Source organism: Rhinoderma darwinii, chromosome 11 (assembly GCF_050947455.1).
Source record: "Rhinoderma darwinii isolate aRhiDar2 chromosome 11, aRhiDar2.hap1, whole genome shotgun sequence".
Classification (NCBI taxonomy): Eukaryota; Metazoa; Chordata; class Amphibia; order Anura; family Rhinodermatidae; genus Rhinoderma; species Rhinoderma darwinii.
Window position 1 is genome coordinate 11201639 of NC_134697.1, and position 12156 is coordinate 11213794.

The 12156-nt window shown below is 45.0% G+C and overlaps 1 long non-coding RNA gene across 2 annotated transcripts; it reads left to right on the plus strand.

Moving 5' to 3' along the window:
• The first annotated feature begins 322 nt into the window (after positions 1–322).
• On the plus strand, positions 323–4823 carry LOC142663584 (uncharacterized). Of its 2 annotated transcripts, none has more exons than XR_012851115.1 (4): positions 323–499; positions 2073–2189; positions 2524–2653; positions 2728–4823. It is a non-coding gene; the product is annotated as an uncharacterized LOC142663584 (long non-coding RNA). The 2 variants fall into 2 exon arrangements; XR_012851116.1 differs by having other exon boundaries at positions 2073–2179.
• The last annotated feature ends 7333 nt before the right edge of the window (positions 4824–12156 follow it).

The window sequence follows — 12156 nt, forward strand, 5'->3', positions numbered from 1 at the left end:
CACAGCATGGTGGGAGGAGAGAGACTGCCAGTCACAGCATGGTGGGAGGAGAGAGACTGCCAGTCAGAGCATGGTGGGAGGAGACTGGCAGTCACAGCATGGTGGGAGGAGAGAGACTGCCAGTCACAGCATTGTGTGGGGAGGGAGACTGCCAGTCACAGCATGGTGGGAGGAGAGAGACTGCCAGTCACAGCATGGTGGGAGGAGAGAGACTGCCAGTCACAGCATTGTGTGGGGAGGGAGAATGCCAGTCACAGCATGGTGGGAGGAGAGAGACTGCCAGTCACAGCATGGTGGGAGGAGACTGCCAGTCACAGCATGGTGGGAGGGGGGAGACTGCCAGTCACAGCATGGTGGGAGGAGAGAGACTGCCAGTCACAGCATGGTGGGAGGAGACTGCCAGTCACAGCATGGTGGGAGGGGGGAGACTGCCAGTCACAGCATGGTGGGAGGAGAGACAGCCGGACACAGGGAGGAGAAGAGAGACAGCTGTATAATAGTCAGTAGGATCGGAAATATTGATCGTGTGCAACATTTAGAAGGAGATTTCCCCTGATAATGATCACACAGAGACGTGTGAGGAGAGGACAATAGTGAAGTCCGTGATATGGGACCAACAATAATTTCCACAAGGGGTTAACCGTTTCAGGACCGGGCACCGTTTAGCCCTTTTTAGCACGCGTTAGTTACACGGATATAACATTTTTGTTGGTCTAGCGGCGTGATTTTTGCGATGTTTTTTTCACGATCAATGCAGGTTTCTTTTCTTCTCATTTCTATAGATATTGTTGCATTTTTAGGCTTAAAATAAAATGCTCTTCTACTTCCTAGCTAATTATTTCTGGTAATAATTTAGCGTTACCCTCAAATAGATTTATTTATGATCGTCATTGTCTACTGTAAAATTTGATATATTACATGCCTATTTTAGGGTAATAGGGTTAGCGTTCCGACAATGTTTGGCGGGGGTGTTTTTTTTTTTGTCTTTTTTAACTTTTATGTTTTTATTATTATGGCCTGTCCCTCGGTGGTCAGAAAAGACCTTTGCGGGGACTTTTTTATTTCATTTTTAAACAATGTGCTGCTGCCGTAGTGAAACCGTGCCAAAATCCGTCACCGCGTCCTTAGTGATGCAGGTGGTCCTTAGTAAGGCCTCATGCACACGGCCGTGCCCGTAATCACGGCCCGCGATTGCGGCCATGGGCTGCGTTTTCGGACCGTGCTCCCATACAAAGTATGGCCTGTAAAATCCGAAAAGTAGGACATGCTCCATAATTCACGGTACGGACACCTATCCATAGCAATACGGAAAGGTGTCCACGGCCAATAAAACCGGGTGGGTCTGTAATTGCGGACCAATTTAGCCTTAGGCCCCATGCACACGACCATAAAAATTGTCCATAATTGTGGACCATAATTACGGACCCATTCACTCTTTTGTCCACGGACACCTTCCCGTTTATTTATGGGAAGGTGTCTGGACCGTAGAAGTGTGCCGCAAAAGATAGGACATGTATGGGAATACAGGCCGAAAAAGAGGGTGGCTGTCCGCGGCCAGCCAAGCCCACATTCGCGGCCCATGATTGCTGGCACGTCCGTGTGCATGGGACCTTACAGTCACTGGACGGGATGATTTGCAGGACCGCAGTACATGCTGGCGAACAGTCCAGATTTTGTTGCGATACTCGGGTTAACCTGGAACTCAAAAGGGGCGGAGTTTATGCAAAAGTACACAAAAAGTGGGCATTGCCAATAGTTTGGGTGCATACCCGAACGGGGCGGGGCTTAAATATCCAGATTTGGGGTTTATGTAAATGAGGCTTAATTATTATATAGTAAAGAGTTCTACAACTTTCTAATATATTTTGGGGGAGATTCATGAAAATTATCTGCCCATAGCAACCAATCTCAGCACAGCTTTCATTTTTCCAGAGCACTATAAGAAATGAAAGCTGTGCTGTGATTGGTTGCTATAGGCAACAAGGACAGTTTATCTGCTAGACTGTTTTCATGAATCTCCCCCTGTGTGTTTCAATTCCTCACCATTTTGAAGATCTCTGCTTGCTTTGCAGAGGCTAAAAACTTGTACGGACCTAATACTCCTCACAGCTGACGGTTTGCTACTATTATATCCAGTCCAGAAACTATATACATCAACAGCAGCAGTCTGCTACAGTGTGTAAGTGCAGGTAAAATATATGTAAAAGTAGTAAAACATTAAAAAAAAACAAAAAACGGTATAAATTTGGTATCTACGTAATCGTATTGACCCGCAGAACAAAGTTAACATAAAAAATAATTTACGTTTCCCAGTACGTTATATGGTACTTTAAATGGTGACATTAAAATCTACAACTCCTCCTGCGAAAAACATACGACTATTGACAGAATTATAAAAAAGTTCTGGCTATTTGAAGGCCGGGAGGAAAAAACGAAAATGAAAATTGTCTGCAGCGCCAAAGGGTTAAAGAAGATTTCCCCAAGGATAAACGCTAAAATAAAATTGCTAATATTTACCTTTAGAAATCCTTCGCCGTTTACCAGTTCGGGACCCCGGCCGCCTTTGTTTACGTTCCCGCACGACGACGTGTCACATATCCGAAATCGTAAACGGAGATGGCGCCAGAGACACGAACCACGAAGAATTCTAAAGGTGCAAATATTTCTACATTTATTATCTGAGCATTTTGGAAACTTTCATTTTTATTTTATTTTATCCATTTAAAGGACTCGTCCATCTACACAAACCTTTCTCATATTGAAGCTGCGGGTGACGGGTCTGGCATCATGAACCCTGGAAATGACCGGTTGTCACCGGTGCTGATGACGATGATGCAGCGCAAAATGTATTTTCGTGAACTATGGATAGTGTGGGTTGCCACCATTTTGGATTAATGTTTGCCGCAGATCAGCCTGAATTCAGTGGTCTTACAATTTGTACTGTATATGACAAGTTGATATTACCAAACATTCCTCACTATATACAAGATCTCTGCTTCGTGTCAGTAAAGGCCCTTTTACACCGTCCAACAATAGGCCGGTGCATTGAGCGCCGATCAACGAGACATCGTTGATTGGCGCTCGTTTGCTTCTGTCACGCGAGGTATGGATGAGGACAAGCAGTCATTACTCCGATCGCTCGTCCCCGTACGTTATTATCATGTCGGCAGCGCGTCTCCCTGTTTACACACCAAGATGTGCTGCCGACATGATAATATTTCACTTTTTTACAACGATACGACCAGCAGACGATCCAGCGTTTGCTCGTTCATCTGCTGATCGTTCCCCTGTTTACACACGGCAATTATCGGCAACGAGCGTTATATGAACACTTGTCTGCCCGATAATCGTCCAGTGTAAAACCCCCTTTAAGCTGGGTTTACATGGGCAGATATGCGCCCACAACAAGCGATGAGCGCCAATAATCACAGGTTGATCGGCGCTCGTTTAAAGGCCCTTTCCATGTGCCAATGTTAAATTGTATGGGGACGGACGATCGCTTGGTCCACATACAATTCACATAAATCTGCCCGTGTCTTGTGTAGCGTAGCTGAAAGGTGGTCCCAGCCCAATACTGGCGGCTGCGTATGGCGTGCGGAGGGCCTGTGTGCTTAAAAATGCCAGGGCTGATTTTAAGTCCTAGTCCGGCCCTGTCTGGTACCCACGCCTATCTCTAGAACGGGGCACCCTCAACCCCGTTCTTCCGATCTGTGATGTGGCTAATGCTTGTGATTTTCAACCATGAAGAAGAAAACAGCGTAGCTCGCTAAGCTGCGCTGTTTCCGTAACTACCATTCAGTTGTATGGGACTTACAGAATCAGCGCAGCTCAGCGAGATCCGCTGTTTTTGTAACTCTAGACCATATAACCTTTTTTATGGTCTGACTTCACCTCAGTCAGCCGCAGCACAGAGCGGTAGAACGGAGTTTAGGGGGCCCCGTTCTAGAGATTGGTGCGAGTCCCAGATGTGGGACCCTCATCTATCTGACATTTATGACATATAATGTGGAGATGTCATAAATGTCCCTGCTGGGAAAACGCCTTTAACTATTTATCGGATTATCGATAACTTCAAGAAGGGCGGTTCGATTGGTGTGAAGATCCCTTCTCCCTCCGTCTGCCCTGTTCACATGTGACTTAAACAGAGTGAAGGCGTTTTTAATTATTGAATTAATTTTGCCTCAAAATATACAGATATGGAGCTGCAGTATGATGGATTCTTGTTATGACTGAGGATGTCTTATATTTAACTTCTAGTGATTGATATCATGAAGTAATATGAACCTGATCCCTTCTCCCTCCGTCTGCCCTGTTCACATGTGACTTATACAGAGTGAAGACGTTTTTAATTATTGAATTAATTTTGCCTCAAAATATACAGATATGGAGCTGCAGGATGATGGATTTCTGTTATGACTGTGGATGTCGTATATTTATACATACTTTGATCACTATTTTGGATCGAACGCTGGTCTTTATTTTTTGCACAGCAGAGATGATTGATTGCTGAGCATGCACAGTAGAGCTCTGTGATCGTAGCTGGAACCTGGAGTGTGGTGAACTTTCCTCCTTCACTTTTCTATTGTAGTAACAATGATTGATATATTATTGATGATGATGTATTAAAGATGTATTACACATTGTAGTTTTGCACGTTTTTGAAGATTATATAACTATTTGATGTATGTCATTAAGACTAATGTATGCTTCACCTGGGAGACCAGATTCACGATGTTCACTGGTTGGAATGGGCCATGTGATCATTTGTATTCACCCATTTATAACGATGTTTTTAGACATAATGTTAGGCTTGACAAAGACCCTTCACTCACTATGGGTCGAAACGTTGCTTGTCGTTTGTGGATGTCTTGACAATAAAACCACTTTGATGATTTGAAGACGTGTGCTGTTGTCCTACTACTTCTTTGGATATAATGTGGAGATGTCATAAATGTCCCTGCTGGGAAAACGCCTTTAACTATTTATCGGATTATCGATAACTTCAAGAAGGGCGGTTCGATTGGTGTGAAGAAGCTTCAGGGCGCCCAAGAAAGTCCAGCAAGTGCCAGGACCGTCTCCTAAAGAGGATTAAGGTACGGGTTTGGTTCTACACCAGTGCAGAGCGTGCTCAGGAATGGCAGCAGGCAGGTGTCAGTGCATATGTACGCACAGTGAGGTCAAGGCTACTGGAGTCTGGCCTGGTGTTAAGGAGCGCAGCAAAGAATCCACTTCTCTCCAAGAAAAACATTGAGGACAGTCCTCTGCAGGAAGTACCGGGATTGGACTGCAGAGGACTGGGGTAAAGTTATTTTCTCTGATGAAGCCCCTTCAGACTCTTTGGGACATTTGGAAGAATGATTGTCCAGAGAAGAAAGGGCGGGCGCTACCATGAGTTCTTCATCATGCCAACAGTAAAGCATCCTAAAAACCATTCATGTGTGGGGTGGCTTTTCACCCAAGGGAGTGGGCTCAAAACTTTGCCTAAGAACACTACCATGAATAAAGAATGGTATCTAAGCATCCTCCAAGAGCAACGTCTCCCAACCACCCGGGAGCAACTTCTCCCAACCACCCGGGAGCAACTTCTCCCAACCACCCGGGAGCAGGAGCAACTTCTCCCAACCATCCGGGAGCAACTTCTCCCAACCATCCGGGAGCAACTTCTCCCAACCACCCGGGAGCAACTTCTCCAAACCACCCCGGAGCAACTTCTCCCAACCACCCGGGAGCAACTTCTCCCAACCATCCAGAAGCAATTTGGTGATGAACAATGCTATTTCCAGCATGATGGACCATGTCACAAGGCAAAAGTGAGAACTAAGGGGCTCGGTGAACAAAACGTTTACATTTTGGGTTCATGGCCAGAAATCTCCCCAGATTTCAATCCCATTGAGACCCTGTGGTCACTCCTCAAAAAGCGGGTGGGCAAAAAAAAAAACACAGAAATTGTGATAGACTCCAAGCACTGATTAGGTAAGAATTGGTCATCAGTCAGGATTTGGCCCAGGAGCTGACATCCAGCATGCCAGGGCGAATTGCCGAAGTCTTGAAAAAGAAGGGTCAACACTGTAAATATTGAGTCTTTGCATAAACTTGATGTATTTGTCAATAAAAGTTAAAAAACAATATTTATAATTGTACTTCAGTAACCAAGAAACATCCGACTAAGGCCTCATGCACACGACCGTATTTTTTCCCACCCGTAAATACTGGCGTAAATACGGGTCCGGTGTCACACGTATTCCACCCGTTTTGCACCAGTATTTACGAACCCGTGCTCGTAAATATGGGTCCGGCGTCACCCGTATTCCACCCGTATTTACGAGCACGTTTTTGGCGGCAAAATAGCACTGCACTAATCGGCAGCCCCTTCTCTCTATCAGTGCAGGATAGAGAGAAGGGACAGCCTTTTCTGTAATAAAAGTTAAAGAAATTCATACTTACCCGGCCGTTGTCTTGGTGACGCGTCCCTCTCTTCACATCCAGCCCGACCTCCCTGGATGACGCGGCAGTCCATGTGACCGCTGCAGCCTGTGATTGACCTGTGATTGGCTGCAGCGATCACATGGCCTGAAACGTCATCCAGGACGTCGGGCCGGATGTCGAGAGGGACGCGTCACCAAGGCAACGGGCGGGAGACCGGACTGGAGGAAGCAGGAAGTTGCCGGTAAGTATGAACGTCTTTTATTTTTATTTTTTAACAGGTTTATACTGATCGGTAGTCACTGTCCAGGGTGCTGAAAGAGTTACTGCCGATCAGTTAACTCTTTCAGCTCCCTGGACAGTGACTATTTACTGACGTCGCTTAGCAACGCTGCCGTAATGACGGGTGCACACATGTAGCCACCCGTTATTACGAGAGCTCCATAGACTTCTATGGACTGTCCGTGCCGTTATTACGGCCAGAAATAGGACATGTTCTATCTTTTTTAACGGAACGGGCACCTTCCCGTGAGAAAACGGGAAGGCACCCGTCGCCAATAGAAGTCTATGAGCCCGTTATTACGGGTCGTGATTACGACCCGTAATAACGGGAGTTTTTACGGTCGTGTGCATGAGGCCTAAGGCTGAGTACACACGTCGCGGATTTGACATAGATTGTCTGCGCAGATTTTACACTTTGCAATGCAAAAGGGTGAGATCTGTGTCAAAACCGCAACAAAATCTGCAACAAGTCCGCAACGTGTGAACTCAGCCTAAAAGATCCAAAAACCCTGAAGCAGAAAACTTTGTGAAAACCAAAATCGGTGTCAGTCTCAAAACTGTTCTCAGATGTGTTATCTGTGGTGACCCGGCTCTAACAAGTGGCAGAGAAAGTTGGTTTAGACGTAATCCGTTAAAGGGGTTTTCCACCTTCTGACAACTGATGACCTATCCACCGGATAGGTCATCAGTATATCATCGGTGGTGGTCCATCACCCGGACCCTGCACCGTTAAACCGCTCCAGTGGCCTGCGGGCACCGGATGTTATGGCAGATAATGCGATGTACGGAGCCAGAAGCAGTTGGCTCCGTACATAGCATAGCGGCCGTGCTGTAGAAGCTCGACCGCTATTCCGTGGCCGGAGCCAACTGCTTCCGGCATGTAAGTCCAGTGCACAGTGGCACCGGACCAGCTGATCTGTGGGGGGTCGGACCCCCACAGATCATGTACTGATGACCTAGCACGGCAGCCTTACAAGGACACATTTTTCACCTCTTTTTAAAAAAGGGGTACGTGGACCTTCAACAAGAAAAACTTTAGATCACATTGGGGTGGGGGGGCAGTATGATGTCGTGGTGGCTTGGGGCTTAAAGAGGCTCTGTCACCAGATTTTGCAACCCCTATCTGCTATTGCAGCAGATCGGCGCTGCAATGTAGATTACAGTAACGTTTTTATTTTAAAAAAACAAGCATTTTTGGCCAAGTTATGACCATTTTCGTATTTATTCAAATGAGGCTTGCAAAAGCAAAAGCTAGTAAAAGTAGTAAACACGCCCCGATGTACGCACATAATACACGCCCAGTTGTACTTTTACTTTTCAACACGCCCAGTTGTACTTTTGCAAACCTCATTTGCATAAATACGAAAATGGTCATAACTTGGCCAAAAATGCTCGTTTTTTAAAAATAAAAACGTTACTGTAATCTACATTGCAGCGCCGATCTGCTGCAATAGCAGATAGGGGCTGCAAAATCTGGTGACAGAGCCTCTTTAAGTGCCTAAGCTTGGCTTGCTATGGAGTTAGTCCATGTCCCTAGGTTCGAAGCATCCTGTGTGCTGCTTGTGTGGAAGATGGCGGTCTCCTCACTTATACGAGTTTTGTGCTTGCTGACATTTTTCCAACAATTTTGGCAAGCGGCTGACGCTCAACAGGGCAATGCATTTCTCTTTTAAAAGGATTCCTCGTCTTGTGATCCTGCACTGGTGAAAGACTTTCAGAACTGAGACACAACAGGAGATCCTGGGGATAGAACCAACATGTCCCTGACACTTCTAGTTTATCAGCAGAAAAAATTACCAGTGCGCTACCTCTGCTGCTGAGAGCTGGCTGCAAACTCTTCCAAAGATGATGTTCTTCTTCCTGCTGGAAGTAATTATTTCATTTGGTCTTATGGGGACAATAAGAAAGCAAAGATACCAATGTGAGCTGGTGGTGTGGTGATTAAGTGGTGTCTAAACAGTGAGTGTTTTCTGTGCAGCTTCTGGTTCAAATCCTGATGTGTGCATTGTCCAAAATGATAGTCTGCTGGGTGGTGTGGAGGCAGTGCAGTGAGGTTGTTGCTGCATAAGAAAGTAAATTATGTAAAGAATGTTAATTATGCAGCTGTCTCTTTTGAGACAGCTGTATTTATATAGTAGATTATTACAGATTTCAGCAATATACTCATCACTCAAACAGGTATCAGAATCTCATCCTTCCATAGGTGGCACTTTGGGAAAGGGGGAGCTGCCCAAGGTCACCAGGAGGACAATGTCAGTGTTAGAACCCACATTGTACAGAAGTGATTCCTGCACTCAACTCAGATCACACGAGCTATGAGCTATGAGCTATGAGCTATGAGCTATGAGCTATGAGCTATGAGCTATGAGCTATGAGCTATGAGCTATGAGCTATGAGCTATGAGCTATGAGCTATGAGCTATGAGCTATGAGCTATGAGCTATGAGCTATGAGCTATGAGCTATGAGCTAGCTGCACGGCAGCCTTACCAGGACATATTTTACACCTCTTTTAAAAACGGGTAATCGGACCTTCACCAATAAATACCTTGGATGACATTGGGACATGACAGCAGCTCGGGGGGGTAACTGCTTTTAAGGCTGGAGATCCTTGGGATAGAACTCACATGTTCCTCACGCCTCTCATTTATTTAGCAGAGATCTTTACCAGTGCGCTACCTCTGCTTTCAACTGTTGGCAGCAAATTCTTCCATAGACGACATGTTCTTATTTCTGCTGGAAGTCACGTTTACATTTGGTCTTATGGGGACAATAAGAAAGCTCAGAGATCAGCCTGAGCTGGTGGTCCGGTGCTTAAGCAGTGTCTTCTGTGTGGACCCTGGTTCAAATCCACAAGCGTGGCCATGTCTGAGAGGAGACCTCGCTGGGTGGCGGTGGTGTAGTGAGGAGGTTGCTGCATAAGAAAGTTACTTATGTGGCTGAACCAGTTCTCTTTTACAGCAGATTTCAGCAATATACTTATCACTCAAACAAGTATCACGTTCCGTCACCCCGTAGGTGTTGCTCTATGGGGAAGTGGGGAAGTGGGAAAGCTGAATGTTGAGCACATAAGCTGTGAGCTCGCTGCTCCACCGGAACGCATCTTCACCTCATAAAAACTGCGGTAGTCTGACAATCAACGGAAATCACTTTGGACCGAATCAACCGACGTGCGCTGTGTGCTGTGACTGGGGGCTTAGGGCCAGGGCCGGTTTTAGACAGAGTGTGTTGGCTGCTGGGGCTCATGTGCCAGGGCTGCTTTTTTTTAATTTATCTTTGTTTTTGTATATATATTATAATAATATAATATACTACCTCAGTGGGGTCTTTTGTTGTATAAAGTTTCAAAACTTAGGGGTCAGATCTATAGAATATATCAAACACATTAATCCTGTAAAAAAAATAGAAAAAAGTTTTCAAGCAACTGAAGTGTGTATTATGATGTTCTGTAGCAGCTGAGACACCGAACTGCATAATAGACACTGCAGCTGCTGAAGCACCACTTTTCCGGTAACATATAGACATTTACACTTTGCGGGTGACATATAGACATTTACACTTTGCCGGTAACATATAGACATTTACACTTTGCCGGTGACATATAGACATTTACACTTTGCCGGTGACATATAGACATTTACACTTTGCCGGTGACATATAGACATTTACACTTTGCCGGTGACATATAGACATTTACACTATGCCGGTGACATATAGACATTTACACTTTGCCGGTGACATGTAGACATTTACACTATGCCGGTGACATATAGACATTTACACTTTGCTGGTGACATATAGACATTTACACTTTGCGGGTAACATATAGACATTTTCACTTTGTGGGTAATATATAGACATTTTCACTTTGCCGGTGACATATAGACATTTACACTTTGCGGGTAACATATAGACATTTACAATTTGCCAGTAACATATAGACATTTACAGTTTGCTGGTAACATATAGACATTTACACTTTGCCGATGACATATATACATTTTCACTTTGTGGGTGACATATAGACATTTACACTTTGCCAGTAACATATAGACATTTACACTTTGCCGGTGACATATAGACATTTACACTTTGCCGGTGACATATAGACATTTAGGCCCTATGCACACGACAGTAAAAAAAACTTCGCAATTACGGACCAGGAAATATAGAGCATGTCCTACTTTTCGTTTTTTGTGGGCTGGAGCACGGCACAAAAATGCAGCCCGCGGGTCATGATTACGGGCACGGCTGTGTTCATCCGGTGACATATAGACATTTTTGTGAGAATCCAAACTATATTTGATGGAGATTTATGAAAATTCTGTAACAGAAAAACTGTCCCTGTTGCCCATAGCAACCAATCACAGCGCAGCTTTCATTTTTCAAGAGCACTATAAAATCTGAAAGCTGCGCTGTAATTGGTTTCTATGGGCAACAAGGACAGCCTTCCTTTTAGAAAGTTTTCATAAACCCCCCCCCCCCCAAAGCTCAAAATATCTGCGTCATTGTCTCCAATTGGAATCAAAAGAAAAAAACACTGGGGCAGATTTATTATTACCGACAGCTGAAAACCAGACCAGGCGGTCATAAGACGCGCTACGTTTATCACAGTGACGCACGCGGTATAGTCAGTTTAGCGCCTCTTGCTAGACATGTTACACGCTTTTCTCTTTCTCACGTCTCCACTTGTTCGGCTTATTTTAGACCAATATTTTACTTACAAAATGTTGGTGCAATTCGGCGCATTTTGAGTCGCATCCCTTTTCGCTGACCACGCCCCCTTTCCTGAACACTTTTCAAAACTGTCTAGCGAGGCAAAGAGAGGGTGTAAAACACATAATAAATATGGCGTAAGGCGTGTACAATAGAATTCTGCCGCATTTAGCTTATAAATCTCCCGCAATATGTAAGTGACACGTCAGGGGTTGCTATTGGTGAGATATATCGGCTCTGACCCCCCCCCCCCACTGATTCCCATATTGGAGGGGCTGCAGCGCTCTATACAGCGCTCAAACATCCTAGCGGAGATTTATTAACACTGGCGTTTTTAGAAAGTGGCGAAAACAGAACAAAACGCGCGTAAAAAAATTAATAAATCCCCCCCCCCCTTGTGTTTATTGACTCCACTTGCATTGTGTACTGGTTTGTGAGATACTCCATCCAACTCCTGCTACTCTGTTCCTCCTCCATGCTTTACACTGCAGCTCACCTTGTTGAGATTGGCTTTTGGTTCATCAGGAAGTCGGTGCATGGTAAGCAGATACTCAATTCCTTTAAACCGAGCATTTAATAGGCCAAAAAGTCTGATAATCCAGCACCTGATTTTTTAAAATCATCTAGAAGAGGAGAAGCAGAGAATTATCCAGACCGGCACTTAATTGTATCAGCGTCCTCAGGACTGTATTAGAGTTTTCTCTGGATGTTAACATGGATGTTTCCATTCACTGACA